The sequence below is a fragment of the Bos indicus x Bos taurus genome, chromosome 2, assembly GCF_003369695.1.
Source record: "Bos indicus x Bos taurus breed Angus x Brahman F1 hybrid chromosome 2, Bos_hybrid_MaternalHap_v2.0, whole genome shotgun sequence".
Classification (NCBI taxonomy): Eukaryota; Metazoa; Chordata; class Mammalia; order Artiodactyla; family Bovidae; genus Bos; species Bos indicus x Bos taurus.
The window spans coordinates 114,808,092-114,832,053 of NC_040077.1; the positions used below are offsets into that span (position 1 = coordinate 114,808,092).

General features: G+C 41.7%; 1 protein-coding gene across 1 annotated transcript in view; it reads right to left on the reverse strand.

Moving 5' to 3' along the window:
• Positions 1–5,539: 5,539 nt before the first annotated feature.
• IRS1 (insulin receptor substrate 1) overlaps positions 5,540–23,962 on the reverse strand; it is a 64,898-nt gene continuing 46,475 nt past the window's right edge. The window contains exon 2 of the mRNA XM_027514912.1: positions 5,540–6,571. The gene's annotated coding sequence lies outside the window, so the exon portion shown is untranslated. The remainder of the gene's footprint in view (positions 6,572–23,962) is intronic.

The window sequence follows — 23,962 nt, forward strand, 5'->3', positions numbered from 1 at the left end:
GCTTTCTCTCTTCTGCTTGCCTTTCTGGGAAATAAGGACCAAGATAGTATATACCTCTGGTTGATAAAAGGATAAAATGAGATAACTGTTGTACATCCTGGCAACTATGAATACAGAATAAATGCTGCTATTGTTTATAATAGAATCAGTGAGGTAATTACAGATTATCCTTGCCTGTTCATTCTCACAGGCATCTTATTGACAACATCTTACTTGCTATAGTCCGGCATATGTGTAAAGGTAATAAGACAATTTTTGCTATAAATTGGACCATTAATTCACTCCAGCTAGACTTCCCTCAAATTAATACTAATTAGCGATGTTTACTTGTAACTTCAGTAGAAGTTAGAGTGATGTTTGCTTTGCAATACCACTGGGAGGGGAAAAAATCATGTTTTTTAAAAGAATAAATGGAGGAAGCCAATATAAAGTGAAGAGAAAATAATGACTTCAAGCATTTATTCAGTCACGTTGTGTGCGACTTCTGAGCAATAAAGATATCATTTACACTGCATGCCAGGCAGAACGAAGAGTCTCTGTCCTGGTGTACCAAGTAAGGATAGGAAAGACAGAAGTATCAGTCTTTTTACTTTCAGTGGAGCAATATGCTCATTAACCAGAAATTAATTTAGAAAATTGTATCTCAAATCTGTTTCCAAAGTGTTCAATAATTTGGGTCTGCCCTAACAACATGAGACTCGTCCATCATCTGTTTGTTTAAGCAAGAAAGCTCAATTTGGGAGGACCTGGGGAGGTGGCTGTTTATATATTGGCCACATAGTTTATTATTTTCAAAAATCATTGATGTTCTACCCCTTCTTATAGTGAAACAATCCAAAGACTCCACTTGTACAGAAATCAGGATTTTTCAAACATGCCAACCACAAGGGTCACTTATTTAAATACACGTTCCCAGGCAGCTCCAGGGGATTGGCATTTTGATGACTCCAGTCATCAGATAAGCTTGAGCAATAGTTCCCATACCCATTCTCAGCCCTGACCTGTACTGGAGTCTCCTAGAGAATATAAAAAGCAACTGAAGGTGCAAGGAACTGAGAGAGTAGCAGCAAAACATATACATTACCATGTGAAAAATGATAGCTAATGGGAAGTTGCCGTATAACACTGGGAGCTCAACCTGGTGCTCTGAGACAACCAAGAGGGGTGGGATGGTGGGGTGGGAGGGAGGTTCAAGAGGGAGGGGATATACGGCTGATGTAGTTGTGGATGGCAGACATCAGCACAACATTGAAAAGCAATTATCCTCCAATTTTAAATAATTTAAAAAAAGGAAAGCAGTGATACCCAGCTCCACTCCAGACAAAGTGCATCAGCCTCGCTGGAGGTGGCCTGGTCAGTTTTGTTTTTCAAAAGCTACCCAGATCTGCATCAGAAAAAGAGCTTTGTTGAAGATCAACAAAGAATGCAAGAGACCCCAGTTCAATTCCTGGGTGGGGAAGATCTGCTGGAGAAGGGATAGGCAACCCACTCCAGGATTCTTGGGCTTCCCTGGTAGCTCAGACAGTGAAGAATCTGCCCACAATGCAAGAGACCTGGGTTTGATCCCTGGGTTGGGAAGATCCCCTGGAGGAGGGCATGGCAACCCACTCCAGCGCTCATGCCTGGAGAATCCCCGTGGACAGAGGAGTCTGGTGGGCTATAGTCCATGGGGTCTCAAAGAGTTGGATGCAACTCAGCACAGCAACAGAACACATATCTTTCTACTCCAGGAAGGATGGATTTTTGCTCCTCTCTCTCTTCCCATTACTTCACCACCACCAAAAGCAACTCCTAGTCTGTCTTTTCAGAGGTCTTTTTCTTTATCCTCTTGGCCATTGGAAGCCAGGTGAAGAGGGACAGGGTGAGGTAAATCTATCCATTCAAAAATCATTTATTACAGCATTTAAACAGTGTACACTGCTCTTACCCAATCAAGTGGCCCAGAAAACTTTAATTGGCAGTTTGTTTCATGTCCCATAATTGAAAACATGAAGGATCACTAGCATTCACATCCGTGAATTCATTTAGACAGTTTTCTTTAATTAACGATGAAGACACTACAGTTCTAAGTACCAGACAGAATCAGGGGGGAAAGAAAAACTGAAAAATAAGCATAACACTCTAAAGAAAACTTGGAAAAAGTGAATCTAAATAAAAATATAGACCTGGCCTGGTACCCATTACATATATACATCATACATATGGTATACACATATATACAGTAAATGTTTTGGTAGCAATACAGACCATGCATTGGTCCTTTTGAACACAGATGAAGTAGCACCAGAAGCAGCGCCACCATCTTAAGATGATAAACCTAACTGCACACACATCAAATGAAAAAATATAGATGGATTTAATTTGGCCCACCCTGTAGCCAAGAGGTGTAAAGAAAGAACTTTGTAAGAAAAATGGTTCGGGAACTATATTCTTAAGCCAATAGCAAAATTCTAACAAGAAGGAAAAAAAAAAGCACTAAAGATGTCCATACAGACACATTTTTCTGTTTACTGAATTTATCCTATCATGTGGCATCTTGATTAACACTGAGGAAATTAACAAAAAAAAAACAGAGAGAGAGGTGAATAGCCAAAGTCTATAATACCAAGATCTCTTGGTGTACACATCACAGATGCCATCAACAAACTAGGAAGACACCTCTCCAGCCATGCCTTTGTTTTTCTAATCATATGAGCTAATTCTAAGCTCTGGATTACTGATAAACTCATTAAAACTAGGGTCAAACACCTCCAATATCATTCCATCTCCTCCCAGCATCTAATTTGATGCTCTGGTTACAAGTAGGCAAGAAACCCAATATGCTATCTGACCCATGCCTTGTCTGTCCACCCTTAGTAAACTGATTTCTAGAGCTGTGGAGGGACCCTCATGATCCTCTCTGGCTTAGCTTTAGAAATGACCAACGGCACCAAGTGCTTAACCTGTTGGTCTACTGATTACAAGGCTCTACTTGCCCTCCATGACTAAGCTTACAGAGTGAAAGTCTTTTCTCTTACTGTTGGCAAGGTCCTATGTCCTCATATCCCTAGAAGCCTATGCTTCTTCCTTTCGAATTTCTCAGCAACCTATGCAAATGCAGCATTACCTCCAACGAACATATACGAGGTCCTAGGAACGCTAACTCTCCTGTCAAGTCATCGCAAAGGATCGAGTTTCTATCTGGCCTCCATCCATTCTCCTTCCCATGCCTTCCAGAGGGTCTCATCTTTCCCCAGTCAAGGTCTCAATGTGTGGAGTGTTTCTAGTTTCAGTGCCTCCCTGTGTGACAGACCAACCCACAGAGCTCTGCCAAAGCAGCTGAACACTGTACATTCATCTCATTTTTTGTGGCTCTGTCTTCAGTGGATGAGACCTTCCACCGCCCCCCGCCCCACTTTGAAACCACCTGTAGTAAATAAAAATCAGTTTTCAACTACATGGCATATTGCATTCAAGATGCAGGACTGAACAAAACAGGGCTTCAGCATTGTCAAATACTGTTTCTTACGGTTTAGTAAAACTGTTTAACACTTTAAAGATCTCAGATTTAAAAGACAGCTAGGAGGCAAGCATCAGGGAAAGAAAAGTTAAAAATCACTACTTTTGGTTAGATGATTTTTGGAAAATTCAGTTTTTGCAGTCAACGTCAGTTCGTCAAGAGAGTCCCTGACCTTTGAAAGTTAGCAAGAAATAGCCACAAATGTAACATCAGTACTGAATTGTCATTATTGACTCAGGTGGTTGATCATTAATGGATTCTCTTCACTTTTAGCTGGTTCTAGAACTTTTTTGTCCCCCCAGGATAAAGATATCATCAAAGTCATGGAACATATTTGTTCTTTCTACAAAGGAGAATTTTAAAACTCTGCCTAAAGTCTCTAAGAAAGAACACTGTGAAAGGTTGGTCTCATGAAGAAAAAGCCACTAACTTATAGGTTAACCAGAGGCCACTAGAAGTCTCATTAATGTAAGCCCTTGGCTGGCTGACAAATACTTTGAAACGGATAAAAGCCAAGTCTCCCAAATAAGAACTGAATACAAGGACTTAGCAGCTGAAGGTCAACCCCTCAGGGAGACAGAGCATAAGTTTTTTCCTTAAATACCAGCAACTTCCAGTTTTAAACGGGTGAAGTTTGGTACTACCAGCAAACCCAGCTCAGAGACCACTAGAAACAGCTTAAATAGGAGTGTCTTACCTTTATACTACATGACTCAACAAAACAGATGAGAGGAACAGAAACCAAGAGACGTTTTTCCCGTCTGGTTCATTTCTTGTTCGCACCCAAAATATGTTAATAATCCCACGTAAAGAGGTACCTTGGTAATACATATTCAAAGTTTAGGTTCCTTGAGAAATAACCACCTTTATAGGAAAGTGGGTGGGGCTGACTTTGTTCACTGATATCTGTCCTTGACTACTTATGTCCTCAAGGGAAGAGAGTGGGACAGCTTGCTTCCTTCCTACACAAGCGAGAGTATGAGTCACAATACTTGAAAAATAAGAGCTTGACTAAGAAAGTCTTTTTCATGAAAGGGTACAAAAACAAAACCGTTTCATATCAGATTTTAAAAATCAGTGGTGTTGTCTCCTAATAGGAAATGATGTCATTCAGCAAGTTCCTTGAAAACAATGGGTTCTTATGACTACAGACGTATTTATCTTAGAAATTGATGAGCATGCAAATGCTTAGAATCTGCAATGGTGAACACTGTACAAGAGTCTGTGAGGTACATGTCATCCGGCTGAATTAACAGTAACACGGGCCTCAGCAGGTGAAGGGGTCCACTGATCCCTACTCCCTTTTGAGTAGAGTGAGGGGTGGGGGTGGGGGTCCCTGACCCGTTGATGAGCAGCCACTGCGATGGCCCCCAACCCTGGCCCCTTCCTGGCAACCCCTCCCCCAACCAGGGAGCTCAACCCTTCAGTGAAAGAAAATCTTGCTCCTCTCAACAGCAGGGCTGGGGATTCCTGATAGAGCATTCACACGGACTCCAGGGGAGCCTGATACTAGACTTAATTCACTGAACTTTTAGGAAGTTTCCTGATCAAAAGATTCAAAACTCTGTAGGCAATTTCTTTTAGTATGTTCATTGCCATTTCTCTTTCATGAGGAAAAATTCCAAGATGTGTGTACTTTCCAAACAAGAAAAGGATTAACATTTTCACTGCTGGCTAGATGTTTCCCTAGCAGGTCATTATGCTTTGATGTGCTCTCTGCACCCTGGGTTTTATTAACTAATCACACACAGGCCAGTAGCCACCAGGGCGAATGGACCAAATTACATTTGGTTAAATAATGTTACACTGGACGTTCTCAGAAAACATGAGATAAGAGTCTTAAGGAAAAGTGACAATGTAGCCCTGGTCATTGTAAAAGACACGTTCTGGAATTTTAATTTCTGGTTAGAAATGAAAGACAAGTACTCACTTGTCTTACATCTTTTTTGAGACAATGCAGGAAATGAAAGATCCTAACGTGTGCAACAGGAAAAAAAAATTTGGTGGCAATGGAACAGGAAGTGGGGGAAGGGGGAGAAGAAAAGATCAACAGTCTCTAGTTTATTATGAATAGAAAGAAATTTCCAGAATTTACAAACACCCACATTATTCATTCCAAAGAGAGCTTTTGATTCAAAGGGATCACCCATGTCTCCTCCTCTTTACAGTATATACAAAGGAAGACACTGATTGCCTTTTCTTGTAATTTTGCTTCCATTCAATTGCCAATTTTAAGCTGACACTTGAAAATACCCAGCAGAATATATCCTTCTTCAGTTTCATTAACATGGCCTATTGCCTTACAGGAAAAAAAAAAATACAAAATTAAGATCAATTCTTGTAAGGATCTCAGCTCAACATCAAGGCTATATTACAAGAGATAGTATCAGCAAATAGAACTATACAATTGAGAACCAAAATCTATGGCACTATGATTCTTATTATATTACTTTTCTGAATTACAATCTTAAAACAAGGATCGTACCCTATTCTACTCTTGTTAGCCTTGTTTTAAGCATTTGCTCCACTCTTTCCAATAGAACACTGTATACCTCAGTTCCACATCCCCCCCCAAAAAAGATGTGCTGTAAGAAAAGTTACATTTTAATTAAAAAAATTACACATATAAATCAAAAACCTATGTTAAATATTTAATACTCTCTCCACCCAACGCAACAGTTCCATAGGAAATAATTTACAATGATGCTCTGTCGTACACGGTTTCAGCAGCAGATGAAATGTGTCTTGTAAATGCAATGAGCGTAAACTCATTCTCTTGTGGCACGGTGGCCCATCAGCTCATGTGGCCAGCTAAGTCCTTAAGGTTGAAGATGAAGTTTATGCAGACTCATTGTTCTGGTGTCACAGTGCTTTTTTCTTGGCACGATATAGAACGTGCAGTTCAGTCAACAAACTCCTGAGGATTGTGTAAAGTAAACAAACTGAAATGGGTGCATCGTACCATCTACTGAGGAGGAAGATGTGAGGTCCTGGTTGTGAATCATGAAATATTTAGAGTCTGGGTACCCATGAGTTAAAGGAGGATTTGCTGAGGTCATTTAGGTCTTCATTCTGAAAAGAAAAATGAAAGAATCCGTCATCATCAGCATCTCAAAACACACGTTCAATCACTTCTTTAGCGTTTTTCTTTAAAAAGGGACAGCAGGACAGCATGGGATAAACTGAAGTTACAGGCACAGGCAGTACTGAGTACTTCAGAAAAATAAACAAACTGTATTTAACTTCTTTTTTTCTTTTAAAATGCAAGAGTCTAAAGCAATCACAAAGTCACAATAGTCAATATTAAGTCAGCAAACCAATCGATGTGGTTTGGAGGTTTCAGAGGTTTAGCAACACAAAAACACAGAACACTTTGATGTTCTTATGATCAAAATAAAAACGTCCACTGAAGCTTTTGTGTAAAACAACTACAAAATATGGTAAGCAGGTTACCATCAGGCTATGTTTAATCTTCTTTTGATTAAAAGTCAAATGGAGATTTTAGAATTTGAAGTTGCAGGGTTTTCCCATTATAAAATCTGAAATTGGTTTTTAAGTTGACATTGGTTGATAGGAAAATTCTAGATGCAAAAGAATGTCTAAGCAAAAGAGACCTAGTTAATCATTAAATTTAAAAAGGGGGTTCTAATTTAGGTCTAACAGAGATAAGTTATTCTGGCAGAAACACAGCATTTCTTCTACGCAGTTTAAAAGTCAGATCACAATGAGCGTTACCCATTCCCCTTAGGAGTAGACCCCTTCTCAAACTTATAAAGTCTCATTCACTCTCAATCTTAACATTAGATAGTCCTTCTGAGAGCCTTATTTTTCACGCATCCAAAAGGTATCTATAGAAACATCAATATTTATAGGATGTCCTGAGAAGGAGGAGGCACAGCAGAGCTAATCAATAAATACCTGTCAAATAAGTAAATGGTTGCATTAAGTACTACCGAGGCTACAATGGTGAATTCTGCTATAGGCTCCGCTTTCCAGAAATTCTAGCGAGGAAGGTAAGCTTCATTCACAAATAGAGAATGCAAAGTTGAAACAGGGTGAATTCCACAAAAGGTACAATAGGTGTTTATCAGTGGTCCCCAATCTTTTTGGCATCAGAGACCAGTTTCATGGAAAACAATTTTTTCCAGGGCTGCAGAGAAAGGATGGTTTTGAAGTGATTCTCATAAGGAGCATGCAACCTAGATCCCTTGCATGCACAGTTCACAGTAGGGTTCACACTCCTATGAGGATTTAATGCTGCCACTGATCTGATGGGAGGCAGAGCTCAGGCGGTAATGCCAGCAACGGGGAGCAGCTGTAAATACAGATTAAGCTTCCCTGTCTCACTCATCCATCAGTCACTGCCTGATGTGTGTTTCAGTTCCTAATGGCCTACAGACCAGTAACAGTCCATGGTCCAGGGATTAGGGCCTCCTGCCCTGGATGTACAGAGGAGAGAAGAACATTTCTAGCTGGGAGCGTAAAGGAAGCACCTCACTGACACACTTGGCTTGGTTTGGAAGCCATGGAAGAGTCTGGAGGTGTGGAAATGGTGTTTCAGTGCTGGCACAGAGCAGGAACTCACTAAATATGAGTGGAAGGAATGAAAGGGACAAGGCACACTTCCCACGGAGGGCACAGGACAAAATAAGCCCAGGGGGGATGAGCACACAGCCCTGGTTAGGCCAAGTGAGGAAGGTAGTTTTGTCAGAACACAGGGTATCTGCAAAGGGGAAAGAGGAGAGACGTCTACAAACGCGGGTTGTGTAGGTGGTGAGGCACCGTGAATGAGAGACCAAGACATCTTTAAATAAGTGAAGGGACCACAAGGACATGCTTTGTGATATGATCAGCACACAGCAGTAACGATCCATGTCCATGGCAAGGGCGGCAGCAGACCTGAAAGTCCACACAAGGTAAATGTTGACCAATACAAATTTTTTTTTTCCCCTCTGCCTCTCGCTCTCCTCTTTGCAGGAGAGTATGGCTGGGACCCACCAGCATTGATCGTCTACAAAACCGCTTCAGGTAAGCTGAAATTTACCAGATAAGGATTCAAGTTTTACTAAGAGATTTCTGTTCATTTCACAGTATTAACTTCAGCCCTAAATAACAGATAAAGTCTATGTTTCTACTTACAAATAAAGACTTGACATGGAGACATCAAGGTAAAAACAAACAAACAAAAAACCACACTAGGCTTGTCTCTTTTATTATCAAAGAGACAGGATTTACTTCATGTGGTGGCTACAAGTGAAACAATAACCTAACCTTTCTAAAACCCCAGAGATCTTACTTACTTTCAAGTTTCTTCTGAACCTATATTGCAATCTATCAAAATGTTCCTACCAGGATATCTATGTACAGCTTAACACAGTTTCATACATCCTAAAATTAGGTAAGAAGGCCATGTTTTATTAAAAGGCTTGAGACAAACATGCTGCCAATTTAAAAAGTCAAGGGTATGCTTTTGATTTTACATCTGGCTCTTATCCAGAAGAGCTGAATGAACAGCTTAGCACAGGAACAGACTATAACCAGCGGTGTCATCACACGTGCCAACCTGCATGGATGCACAAGGGTGGAAATTGGGGCCCCTTTGAGGAGAGGAAAAGAAAAATATATAGTGCCTGGAGGCTGAAATCTATTGCTGTGGACCACACACACATACCCGTGCACCCTTGAAACCATCCTGGTAATTTTCCACAAGCAGTATGGTCAAAGGGCAGGAAATCAAAGGATATATCAATCCCATCATATACCGTCCCCTCCAAAAAATTTCGGCATACTACTTTTCAAAGCCTTCATCATAAATCCTGATCAACACAGGCCTCAGTCACTAATGCAACCTACCAGTGCCAGCTGGTCTAGGAATAAGTGAGAAAGCGGTAGGTAAGGTTGACGTGGAGGGGACAGGAGCAGAAGCTATCGATAAGCAAGAGAGGAAAATTTAAAGGGACAGTCTGACGTTTGCCCAGTTTATTTTTGTGCAAGGGTGTGTGTGTGTCCGTACATAAAGTTTAGCTACTGAGTAAACAAGACAGATTTTTCACAAAGATCCTCAGTGAGGACTCTTGCACACAGCCACCTCAGATCTGCATACTTATTCCAAGCATGCAGCATTGTTCAAAGCATTTTTGGAATGCCTTCTTCAAGTCCCCTTTCTTTCTTTCTTGCAACTGCCTTCTCAGCTTTGGGCATACCCTTTTGAATGGTCTCTATAGCAGCCAGTTTGGCCCTTGGAGGGCACATCTGATCTTTGGAGACAGGCAAAAAGCTTTGAGACCCAAATATGGTGAATAAAAGAGCTGATTAAGCTGGGTAATGGTTCCCAGTGAGGTATTATCTAAAGCCAAAGAACTCCAAAACTAAAGTTCCAAAAACATCACTGTAGAGTTTTGTTGGAAAGGAACTGTCCTAACTTTACAGACAGACCTTAGCAGATGCCTCATGGGACTTCAGTTTATCTGTCTATATGCCTGCCACTACTTGCAATCCATAAGGGCTGAGCTTGAATAAAGCAACCCACTTGAAGAAGGGCAACCATGCAAATTTATTTGCATGCCTGGCATGATATAGTGACTAAACGACAAAAATACACATCTATGAATGTATATTCATACATTTTTGCAACTTGGAAATATACCCATCCATTCTAAGCTCCCACAGTCATTAAATGCAATAAACATCTGTTGAGTGCCACAAATACAATGGTAAAGACTGTAATACATACTGAAAAAGAAGACATGGGTAATGTGTGTTTAATGCACTTTATATACACAATTTCAAGACTCCCAATCAACCACACAAGGCAAACATTGCTAGGATGTTTTACAAAAATTCATTTGTAGCACTCATAAACTGGAAACAAGAAAAAGCAAAACATATCCTTGGAGAAGAACTGTGTAAATATCAAATGGTGATGTTCCTGTGATCTATTCTCTCGAGTTACATCACTGGGGAATAACTTTTGAACCCAGAAATACGATGCACCTGGCACAAGATTTAGTAGCAGGAAATTACATTTTGACAAAAATTTCATCACCACATCAGCATCTATGGTCCGCATGTGTCTTCTCACAGGATAAAATCCGCCTAATCCCGTTGCCAGTAATGAAAAATGCAATTTTTAAAGCATTATCAAATAAGTCAACACTTGACTATGCTACTTGAGACCTATGGATTATTGCATTATTGTATCCAGTAGGAATTTACATCTCCTGGACTCGACCCACTTAAACTCTGCTGGCTAGAGCTGAAAAACAAATAAAGCTTCTGCTTCCTTTCACACTGTCTCAGCCTACTGATTAGTCTCCACTGGGTGAGCAGCTGAAACAGCATACAGTTATGATATAAGCACAAAAGAAGGATCTGCTCCTTTTCAGCAATACATTTTTAGTCAAACCCACTGTCTAAAAGTTTTTATCTTGTATTTAAACACCTTGAAACTTCCTGCCAACTTATTAAGTGCAACATAGTTGAAATACCTGGTTAGAACACCACTTTCTACTTTACTAAGAAAACAGAAGTAAAAATATTGTAAGTTGCTTGGCTGTTGTCATGCACTAAAATGTAGCCAGAAAGAAACTCTTCTTCATCCAACTATGGCTGGGAAAAAAAAAAAAAAGACTATAGTAATGACTTTTCTTCAATGGAGATCATTGTTTGAGATCTTACACTGTAGACTCAACTAGAAAAATTCATATAAATAAATTCCTCCACTTGAAGAAATGTGTCAAACAGCATATTTCTCTTTCGCTTAACATAAACAGCTGTGACTGAAAACAAAAAAACCTTCAGCATAATAAAGAAAATTTATAAGAGACAGTAAATGTAAGGAAGGAATAAACATAATTCATTATAATCATTATAATTCCTGTCACCTAAGGAAAACTACTATTTAGCTATGGTTCTGATTTTACTATTTACTTAAAAATTTTGAACTTTTAATATTCTATATCTAATGTCAAAGATGTTTAAGTAGCGAGGAAGATAGTGCTTTAATAGATTTAATATTTAGATCTTTCCCATTCTGAAAAATCTGTGATAAGATAAAATGTTAACCAACTTTTTAAACCTTCTTGGTATTTTAACCCCTTTCCCATCCTCCCAATTCATTGTGTATGGGGAGAAGTATGATGATTTAAAAGCAGGAAAAAAAAAAAAACCAAAAACCCTCTGGCTTCTTGGGTTTGTTTTCCAAATGCCTAAGTCCTTAAGGAAATGGCACATGCAAAGCATTTAGAAAAACTGGTGGGGGCATAAGGGAACTCCTTTCAGAGAAGATTACCTTTGATTGGGATTAGAAAAAGAAAGAAGGTGGAAGGGATGTGAGAGCAGAGAGGTTGGTGGGGAGCTCTGTACCTTGCAGGATGCTGAACACGGCACCGGTGATATCTCTCTTTATCCTGTCTTCCCAGATTTGTTCATTTCTTTTTCACACAGTTATATTCAACTGTGTACCACTAACCATGACCACAGTTTATTTCTTTGGCTACCCCACTGATGCTAATGCAATTAATTCACAGTCACGTATGGATATGAGAGTTGGACCATAAAGAAGGCTGAGCACCAAAGAATTGATGCTTTTGAAGTGTGGTGCTAGAGAAGACTCTCGAGAGTCCCGTGGACAGCAAACAGATCAAACCAGTCAACTCTAAAGGAAACCAACCCTGAATATTCATTGGAAGAACTGAAGCTGAAGCTCCAATACTTTGGCCACCTGATGCAAAAAAGCCAACTCACTGGAAAAGACCCTGATACTGGGAAAGTTTGAGGCCAGAAGGACAAGGGATCGACAGAGGATGAGCTGGTTTCATGACTCACTGGACATGAGTTAGAGCAAACTCCAGGAGATGGTAAAGGGCAGGGAAGCCTGGCATGCTTCCATGGGGTCACATGGGGTCACAGAGTTGGACACAACTGAACAACACATGGCCAATTTAAAGCTGACCGAGCCTTCTAGAACGCTTCCGTATAATAGAACACCTTAGAAAACACTGCAAAATTACTGTTTTTAAGTGTACCTGAAACCTGAAAAACAGGCCCAGTAATTCTTTTTTAAATCATCAGTATCAAATACATTTATAGTCCCCGAAGTGTACCATGCAGTCTCAGATGGATAAGCAAGAGCAGGGATCTGTCTGATGGACTGGGTGAAAGTCCTTATGCAAAGAATTTCCTGGCTCAGAGTTTGGCTTGTACCAAGCGCGCTTGACGGTAGCATCTAAGGCGGAAGCAGAGTTACCAGCCCAGCTACCCAAGGAACAGAGAATTAAATCCAGACAGCTTCAAGTGTGGGCCAGGGGGACTGTCTCTCTGCTTTTCACAAGGTACTACTGAAGTGTACAGGCAACCTGAGACTTTGGGAAAAGACAGATCTAAGTAGTGAAAAAACATTCTCTTTTAAAGCCTTCAGACCATCATCACCAAAAAGAAGGAAAAAAAAATCAAGTGAGGATTGAACTCAAGAAGTCAAGTCAGAAGTAAGACCCAAGGTATTTGCTACTTTATGTTGAAAGGAGACAGTCATTTTAGCTAAAGAAAGGCAACCAACCTCTTTCAAAATAGGCCAGAAGTGAGCTGGAAAGACTTGGTTTCATGGTCTTAAATGGCAAAGGGTAACCGACCGGCCAAGCCAGTGCTTTAATGGAGCTGCTTAAATAGCAGTTTTGCCCAGTGCGAGTCACATGGGGGAGGGCTGGTGAAAATAACACGGTTGCTGGCCAGCCCTTCCATGGCGCAGAGTTGCCAAGGAAAGAAATTCAGGGAGAGCTGCCAACATGTGAGAGGCCATCTCACTCCAGCTTCCCTTTTGTCCCAGGGAAAGACCTTCTGGCAGGGCTGGTGACTTCAGGAGACCACCAATGAAGACAGGCACACGTATTATGCACAGGAAAGAAGAGAGGGAGGGACCAAGACCCTGCCCATCGCACCTGTGGGCTCCCGCTGTGGTCCAGCCAGGTGAGGCTGGACCGGGTGATGCTGGATTTCTCCTTCCCCAGCAACAAAGGGGCAGAAGATGCAAGGCACTGGAAACCTTTTAAGAAGGCTAGGGACTTATGGAGAAGCTGGTTTAAACAATGACAACATATGGTCCTCAACCATGAAAAGTATTCCATCAATGATCTACTAAGGAAATCTGAATAAATATTCAGAAATCTCTGAAGCCAAAGACTAATCACTTCAGTTACTACCCATATTTTTCTTAAAGATGGAGCATGCTGATAAAGCCAAAGGTAATTAAAACATAAAGCAAAGGGGGTGTCAACACCCTAATAGTCTCCCCCACTAAATGTGAACCCAAATGCCTCAAATCTCTCTTCTGCCAAAATTCTAATCTATCCCCATGTAGTAGTACGAGAAAATCAAGGCAGAGGAAGTCAGAGAAACAATCCCTCTAACATTTCAAGTCAGATCACGTGTGCTGGGGGACAGGAAGTTTTCATTTTCAAAGAGCTCAACTAAAATAAACCTGTTACTTGAAGACATGAAAATAATATGATCTCATCTTCCCTACCTGAGGAAGAAGGTCATAAAAGTTGCTTTCTTCCGCTTTCATGGGAGCGCTTTCTGCAGTATATTCTCCCCAACAGGAATTACAATTGCACCTCTGAGGTTTATACTGTAATTTCATACCAGTTTTGTTTGTTTGTGTCATGTTCAGAAGTATGGGACATAGCTTTTATTTGGCTCTGATACAAATCTGTAGACTTAAATGACAATCACTTCATTTACAATGTGGTGTAGAGAGAGTAAAAAGTGTTTGCAAAACCATTTCTACTAATTAGGCAAAAGGAAAGCGGGTGAACCTCATCCCCTTGCCTTTATTTTTTGCTGTTAAACACTAAATAGACGTCACAGTCTTTGCCCACTCCCTAGAGTCTTCTCGTAAACTGAAAGAAACAAGCGCCTGAGTGTACCTTCGAGTAACTGTCTGGCTGCTCAGTTGTTCATTATCAGCCATCATCAGCATTTTTGTAACAGCCCAGGAACAAGAGTGTAGAACAAGTATTCGCACAGACGGCCGTAGGTCTGCAGAGGGCTGAGGCAAGGATCATTAACGCCACTGACATCACTTTTGGCAGCCAGAGAAAAGGGAAAACCTGTGTTTAATCTATTTCCTACTCACCACAAGTTTTAGTCGGAGTCCCCGATAATATGGGTTGTGGTTGACTTTATGGAAGAACTTGGTAATGCAAGAAAAATGTACTGAATTGTACAAGCATCTTTCAAAGGAACCACGAGGTACCACAGCCATGTGGCCCTGATCTCCCTCCTGTAGGTGTTTTGGTCATTAAACTGGCCTAACAGAGAGCAGGGCCATTGCCAGCTGGTCCTACGAAGGTCAGACTCAGTAGAGGACTTTCCCTACTACACGCATCTGATTAACATCTCCTGAAACACATCATTCTAAATCACAAATAAAAAGGATTTAGCCTTTGTCTTCCTTCTTTTTGCTTTGAGTATATCAAGGGGAAGTGTTGGGAAGAATTCATCTGGGATTTTTGGCAGTTAAATATGCATGTACATGCTCAGTTACTCAGTCATGTCTGACTCTCTGTGACCCCAGGGACTGGAGCCCACCAGATCCCTCTGCCCATAGGATTTCCCAGGCAAGAATACTGGAGTGGGTTGCATTTCCTTCTCCAGGGGATCTTCCCAACATAGGGACGGAACTCGTCGCTCCTGCATCTCCTACATTGGCAGGCAGATTCTTCACTACTGCACCATGTAGTTAAGTGAGCTGTTTTTCTTTTTTTTCCTTAAGCAGCCTAAATAATGAAAGAACACTCTCTGAAACCAACTCTTTCCCTTGAGTTGCCACTACCTGAGTGATACGCAAATAACCTGTAAGCAATCTTGCCTTCTAAAATGTAGTTTAGGACACTCCACCCACAAAGGTTATTTTGAGAATGAAGATAGAGCCATTACACGGTTGTTGCATGTTTTTAGACTGATCAATTTTAACTCAGGACTTATGTCCAAGTTAAACTTAAAAAAGAAAAAAAAAACTAAGAATGTACATTCTCTCTTCTCCTGCTTCTCTTCCCTCCGTAATTTTGGGCAAGTTACAAACTCTTGTAAACCTCGGTGCTGTCACCCATAACATAGGCTAACAGTGCCCATTCTATAGGGTCATCTCTTGAGGTTCAGCGAGATAACACATGAAAAGTTCTCATCATTGTGCCTTGCACATAATAAGCCCTCAGACATTAACTCTTACTGGTACTATTCTCATGAAGAACTAGAAATCCTTGGATCTCCTATCCCCTTCTGATAACCCGAATACATGGCAGACAAAAATGTCCTGGTGGGAGAAGGAAGCAACAGGGAAGCCACAGACAAGATGGCGGCCAAGAACCGAACCTGAAGTCAAGATTAGGAGGTGTCTTGGGAAGAGAGAAAAGTTACTTCAGAGAGGAGGTGGGTATGGGGGAAAGGCCAGAACAAAACATAAAAGTAGTAAAAGTTGTAGCAGTAAAATGCTAAAAGTAGGACCTTGTGAGATGAAGTCCTTGATCTTTAGACAAAAAGTCTTGTCTTCAGACAAGACAAAGACCTGCTTACCTACTGAATACAAAGGGAACAGCTCCAGTTGAACACTGGGATAAACAGCATCACCAGGTCTTTGAGCAGCTCTTCAATGGATGCCATCTACAGAAATGTCACAGAAAGGCCACTTCTGCTGCTTGCCAGGAAGAAATTAGAAGCTTGAAGATCCCCACCCTATCTAAGTCAGCTAACGAAAAGACTTATGCATGAAAGAATTTACAAAGAGTTCTCATGAATAGGCTTAAATGGATGGTCACTGGGACTCTTAGGTACTCTCTCCAGGTGCTAAAGCATGTTTCTAATTGTTGGGGAAGGGACTGAGTGCTTGTTGTTTCCGAATTCTTTTCCCCAATCTCTCAACTGAACAGGAGAGTGAGGTCAATGCTGCTTGAGGAACTTGACGAAAAACTGAAATTGCTGCCAGATGCACATGTCTAATTGTTGGCAGCTGGAAAAGGAAGGGAAGACATCAGAAAGATGATCTGGAATAATTGATAATGGACACATCACTCACATCTCTAAGGTCTCTGAAGCAGTGATGCATATTTCTAACCAACTGCAAACACTTCTTTATTGTCTCAGATAAGGGGGCAAAGCTCTTCCAGTGGAAAAGGGGGGCTGACCTTTCATGCACTGACCCCAGGCTCCTGGTCCTCCACTTTCATCTTTCAAGTCTCACCACCCACTGTGCCCATTCTTCCCTCTTTTCTTCCATTATCAGACATCTCAGCCTTGTCATTTTTGACTTGGAAAATGATATTTGCTGAAAATTCCCTACCAGCATGCTGAATTAAGTGCTTCATGCCAGTTCAGGGCTGAACTAGAAGCATTCTGAAGACAGTTGGGCCAAGTTCTTAATGAAGATGTAGTGACAACTCTTAAGGAATTCTTATGAAGAATATTTACTGGGGGCTCTGAGGTAATCACAGTCCCAAAGGAAATAAATGGGGTCTGTGAAGGTGATCCCCAGCCCCACTGGAGTACCAGGCAAAAGTCACCTGGACTTTAGCTAAACGGTACTTGTGGGGCTAAGCCCACTTCTCACGCCTGAGACCTCCTGCTGCTGCTAAATCGCTTCAGTCATGTCTGACTCTGTGCGACCCCATAGACGGCAGCCCACCAGGCTTCCCCGTCCCTGGGATTCTCCAGGCAAGAACACTGGAGTGGGTTGCCATTTCCTTCTCCAATGTGTGAAAGTGAAAAGTGAAAGTGAAGTTGCTCAGTCGTGTCCGACCCTCAGCGACCCCATGGACTGCAGCCCTCCAGGCTCCTCCATCCATGGGATTTTCCAGGCAAAAGTACTGGAGTGGGCTGCCATTGCCTCCATGTATTCCATGAAGTCTCTAGAGCAATAATTCTCAATTTGAATGGGTAGGGATAATTTCCCCCCTCAAGGGACACTTAACAATGCCTGGAAACACTTTTGGTTGTCACAGTTGGAGTTAAAGTAAGAGAGAAGCTGTTGGTATTTAGTAAGTAGAGACCAGAAGTGAAAAGTGTTAGTCGCTCAGTTGTGTCCGACTCTTTGCAATCCTATGGACTGTAGCCTGCCAGGCTCCTCTGTCCATGGGATTCTCCAGGCAAGAACACTGGAGTGAGTTGCCATTTCCTTCTCCAGGAGATCCTCCCAACCCAGGGATCAAACCTGCATCTCTTGCATTGGCAGGAGGGTTCTTTACCACTAAGTCCCCTGGGAAGCCCACAGCAAAGAATCACCTGGCCCCAAATGTCAGTTGAGCTGAGTCTGAGGAACCCTGTTCTGAAGTTATTGCTATAGCAGAGGAAATGGAGGAAGACATACACATGCTTATCAGCTGTTTCTGGAATCCCCACCAGTTTTAGGGAAGAATCAGAGGGAAGACGTGCTCTTGGTTCTCAGGCTTTATTTCTGACTGTCACACCATGACTTGAGTCCCGAGGGTGCCTCCCAACTTATCACTGATGGGAAGTTACCTCTACTGAGTCCTGCAGCCTCATGACCTAGAAGACATCTAGTTAATCTGATTAACCAGTCCTACCCCACGTTTGCCTCTGTCCCTGCTCCAAAGGAAAACAGGAATCTTCTGGATGCAGGGAACAAAGCTGACTGAAGACGTTAGATTAGCAGGATTGCTGAGGCCAAAGCAACAGATCTAGGGGAAGACTATCATGGTGTGATGATGCTCCTCTTATTCTGACCCACAGGAGACAGATCAACCCCACAAGGAAATGCATCTGAATACTCCCAGGTCTGTATCTCTGCCCAGCCGAGCCAGGACCTTCTGTCTGGTCTTGGATGAGTCATTTGATCTCATTTTGCCTCCACAGTACAATGAAGTGGAGAAAACACCTCGTTTTCACAGTCACTTGCAAAACTCCATTAGATAACAAGAGAAGGACATTGTGAAGCAGAAGACAGTTTCCTTATGTGGCTTGTGACTATTAGTCCTGCTCATTGCCCTTCAAATATCTGGGAGGGGGAAAAAAATTAAGGATTAGGTCAACTCTATTCCAGAGTTAGTCAACTTTTAAATTAAATCCACTAACTTTGCTCTCTCAGGGGCGACTCCTAAGTCACAAAACTGTTTCCCACACGTTTTCACTTTATGAAATAAATATCCACCTTGGAAGATGATTTATTACCAAAAAAAAAAAATAGTCAAAGTACAAGACTGAGATAGAAACAGCAACTGGAATTTCTAAATATAAGATGTGTTCCCAGGAAGACACTTTTAGGTCTGTTTTCCCTCAACTTAAACTTGAAGAAAAATAACAGAGGAGGTGGAAGAAGCGGGCAGGGTACATGTACCATCATCAGTAAGAGAATTTAGGGTTCAAAATTCTAAAATCTAGACCATGAGCAGAAAGAACAAATTGATTTCCAGGTAGTTAGATACAGATTTTTTTCTGATAAAACTTCGTGATAGTAATAAGAACAGATCCTCTTTTCAATACTGGCCCCAGAAGCTGCTACGGTCCTAAGATACACAAAGAAAACAATAGCTTCTATTCTTTCTTGACTGTAGTCTGAGCTGCTGACAAAATGCCTTCAAAATAAAACCGAACCACACAATTTCACCATTACTATCCACCAGCGACAGGCTATAATTAACACTTAATTAACAGCTCTATGATGAGCTCTGCTGAATTCTGCTCAAAAATTGCCTTACATTTTTTCCATAAAACCAAGTCACCAGTGGACAATGGCCTACCTGTTTACTTGGTTTCTCCACGCTTTCCTTCCTCAACAATCAGTTAAAGAAGAATGGGACTAGGTTGAGGTCCAGACCAAGACGGATTCTTCAGAGATACTCGTCTTCTGACTTTCAGCTCTCCTCACTCCCAACCATCAGCAGTTCCTAACAGAGACCCTAACACAGCCACTGACTTAACACACATAGTGTCTTCTTGGAACCTCAGAGAACTTCCAGTAGAAATAAAAGCCCTTGCAGAGTCTTTCAACAGAGGTGCAAGCACTGGGAACACCCAGATCTTCGCTAATTCCTGTGCTACAGGCATTAGCTGGAGAAAGTCAATAGGAAAGTGACTTGAGAACCACTGCACATAAGTAAATAAGCTAGGACCCTTCTCCACGGTGGCCTTCTGCCTCTGCCTTTGGCCATTCAGTGGTTTATTAGCACTTGTTCCAGAGACAAAGCCAGGAAATATAAGAAAAACTCAACAAAAAGTGACTCACACAATATCACTTACATGTGTAATCTAAAATATGATACAAATGAACTTATTTACATAAGAGAAACAGTTCACAGACTTAGAAAACTAACTCATGGTTACCAAAGGAGAAAGCAGGGGAGAGATAAATTAGGAGTTTGGGATTTGCAGATACACACTACTATATGTAAAATAGATCAATAGTAAGGTCCCACTGTATAGCACAGAGAACTATATTCAATATCCTGTAATAAACCATAATGGAAAAGAATATGAAAAAGAATATATCTATGAATCACTTTGCTGTACACCAGAAACTAACACAACATTATAAATCAACTATACCTCAATTTTTAAAAAGTCCACTTAGCAAGTTTTTCCCACCTGAGAGTTCTATCAGTTCTATCAAAGTAGTAAGGAGGATGGTACAATGACTAAGCAAAATATACATATGGATGACAATTATCCCAATTTTTGTTCTAGACACCCCATTCCTATTGCTATAGGCAACTTCCACCGCATGATCAAGCCACTGTATAAAGGTCTCATGGATTAATAGGAACAGAACAGTCAAAGTAGTCCCAGGGCTGATATTATGGGGACTTCCCTGATGGCCCAGCAGATAAGGAAACCACCTGCCCATGTAGGAGATGCAAGGGACATGAGTTCAATCCCTGGATGGGGAAGATACTTTGGAGGAGGAAATGGCAACCCACTCCAGTATTCTTGCCTGGAAAATTCCATGGATAGAGGAGTCTTGCGGGCTACAGTCCAAAGGACTGCAAAGAGTCAGACACAACTGAACAATTGAGCACAGTGGTACCTTGACCGTGTGGTTAGTTAAGAGTTAAAATGATCACTAAATGAGTTGCCTGAGCTCACAAAACTGGTTAGTAGTAGCACGGAGGTAAGATGGAGTCTCCACCCATATTCTTTCTAATCATGAGTCACTGAACTCAATAGCCCAACTCTTTAGAAAAACAAAATAGAAAAAGAAGATAGGATAGTATTCTGTATATATACGTGCAAAACAAACTCCATGGCAGCCCAGTCACTCAGCTACAAGCAGGGGGTTTCTTTAGGTGATGGACGTCAATACGGAGCAGAAAAAGACGTCCTCTAAAGCCCCTGAAGACTATATATTTGCTGTAACTGAAGATTACACAGCAATTTAGTTTGAAATCTTTTAACATCATGGGTATGAATAGGAACTGAGATAGAAGAATACTTCACTAAAAATATTTCTGCTTTTGCAGTACCATGGCTGACTTTGGCCTCCACTGTTAAGGCATACTAGAGAAGAGTACAGAAAAAATGAATCACAAAGAGAAAATGAAGCAGTGCTTGTCTCACTTTAACGTGCTTAGGGTCTCCTGATGATCTGGTTAACAATGCAGATTCTGAATCTCTAGGTTTGGAGTGGGGCAGGCCCCAGATTCTGCATTCCTAACCAGCTCCCAGGTGATGCCAGGGCCACTGATCAGAGGACCACACTTCAAGGCGCAAAGGAGTGGTGATAGTGGTAAAGTCGTTACATTGCGTCTGACTCTTTTGCGACCCCATGGACTGTAGCCCGCCAGGTTCCTCTGTCCACAGGATTTCCTAGGCAAGACTACTGGAGTGAGTTGCCATTTGCTTCTCCAGGAGATCTTCTAGACGTAGGAATCCAATCCACATCTCCCACACTGGCAAGTGCAGTCTTTACCAGTGAGCCATCAAGGATTACACACTGAATCAAAATATGCTTCCACTTTCCCCGTAAGAAAATTTGAGATACCAAGGGAGCATTTCATGCAAAGATGGGCTCGATAAAGGACAGAAATGGTATGGACCTAACAGAAGCAGAAGATATTAAAAAGAGGTGGCAAGAATACACAGAACTGTACAGAAAACAGCTTCAAGACCAAGATATTCACGATGGTGTGATCACTCACCTAGAGCCAGACATCCTGGAATGTGAAGTCAAGTGGGCCTTAGAAAGCATCACCACAAACAAAGCTAGTGCAGTGATGGGATTCCAGTTGAGCTATTTCAAATCCTGAAAGATGATGCTGTGAAAGTGCTGCACTCAATATGCCAGCAAATTTGGAAAACTCAGCAGTGGCCACAGGACTGGAAAGAGGTCAGTTTTCATTCCAATCCCAAAGAAAGGCAATGCCAAAGAATGCTCAAACTACCGCACCATTGCACTCATCTCATACACTACCAATATAATGCTCAAAAGTCTCCAAGCCAGGCTTCAACAATACGTGAACTTCCAGATGTTCAAGCTCGTTTTAAAAAAGGCTTAGAAAAGAGGTTTAGAAAAGAGGAACCAGAGATCAAATTGCCAACATCTGCTGGATCATGGAAAAAGCAAAGAGAGTTCCAGAAAAACATCTATTTCTGCTTTATTGACTATGCCAAAGCCTTTGACTGTGTGGATCACAATAAACTGTGGAAAATTCTGAAAGAGATAGGAATACCAGACCACCTGACCTGCCTCTTGAGAAACCTATATGCAGGTCAGGAAGCAACAGTTAGAACTGGACATGGAACAACAGACTGGTTCCAAATAGGAAAAGGAGTACGTCAAGGCTGTATATTGTCACCCTGCTTATTTAACTTCTATGCAGAGTACATCATGAGAAACACTAGACTGGAAGAAACACAAGCAGGAATCAAGACTGCCAGGAGAAATATCAATAACCTCAGATATGCAGATGACACCACCCTTATGGCAGAAAGTGAAGAGGAACTAAAAAGCCTCTTGATGAAAGTAAAAGTGGAGAGTGGAAAAGTTGGCTTAAAGGTCAACATTCAGAAAACTAGTATCATGGCATCTGGTCCCATCACTTCATGGCAGATAGATGGGAAACAGTGGAAACAGTGTCAGACTTTCTTTTTTGGGGCTCCAAAATCACTGCAGATGATGACTGCAGCCATGAAATTAAAAGACGTTTACTCCTTGGAAGGAAAGTTATGACCAACCTAAATAGCATATTCAAAAGCAGAGACATTACTTTGCCCACAAAGGTCCGTCTGGTCAAGGCTATGGTTTTTCCAGTGGTCATGTATGGATGTGAGAGTTGGACTGTGAAGAAAGCTGAGTGCCAAAGAATTGATGCTTTTGAACTGTGGTGTTGGAGAAGACTCTTGAGAGTCCCTTGAACTGCAAGGAGATCCAACCAGTTCATCCTAAAGGAGATCGATCCTGGGTGTTCATTGGAAGGACTGATGCTGAAGCTGAAACTCTAATACTTTGGCCACCTCATGCGAAGAGCTGACTCATTGAAAAAGACCCTGATGCTGGGAGGGATTGGGGGCAGGAGGAGAAGGAGACAACAGAGGATGAGATGGCTGGATGACATCACCGACTTGATGGACAGGAGTTTGGATAAACTCCGGGAGTTGGTGATGGACAGGGAGGCCTGGCATGCTACGATTCATGAGGTCACAATGAGTCAGACACGAATGACCGACTGAACTGAACTTCCCCGTGAGTATTAATTCATCCTCCAAAATCTCTCTGAAGAACAAGGATGATTCCACGTGCTAGAATCTCATCCCTAGAACAATCGATGTGTGCAGAGGAAGACCCAGAAGTAGTACATTGTATAGTATCAGGGGACGAGGCAAAGCCACCATAACTTAAAGGAATCAACATTTGGGAAAAACTGAAAAATAAGCACAAAAAGATAGTCTGTGTGTGCTAATAATTTCCATTCAGGTCAACAGGCAGTAGGAAATTGATCCCCATTTCTACAAAAAGGCAAACAGCCCTGAGTCAAGAATATGGCCATCAGTCTGATTTATCAGGTAGTCAGTTATCAGATTCCATTGCCCTATCCATGAAGTTTCACAGGAATGCAACACCTTCATTATTAGATGGCAGCTTCATTCCCTGGGCTGGACCGTGTGCTCTGACCAGGAGGTACAAGTTTACTGGTCTGGAACAGAAGCCCAGGCAAGGCAAGCATAGATTTCTAGTGGCTTGAGGAAATAGCAGGAAAATGATGAGGTGGCCAGAGATAGCCTCCAAGGGCTAATTCCACTGGGCATGGCAGTTCACATGCCATGCCTTTCACACAAGTTGTTACCCCAACTATTTGGGACAGAGAACGTATTTTGCCAAGATCTCTGGGAGACAACAGGAAGGGAAACTGCTGTTGGACCCACGTGGACACTGCACTGTGGAAGACTTTAGCGCCCCCAGTGCCACCTGTCGGGGAGGCAGGAACTTGAACAACCTCGAACAGCATCAGTGAGTTTCTGGTA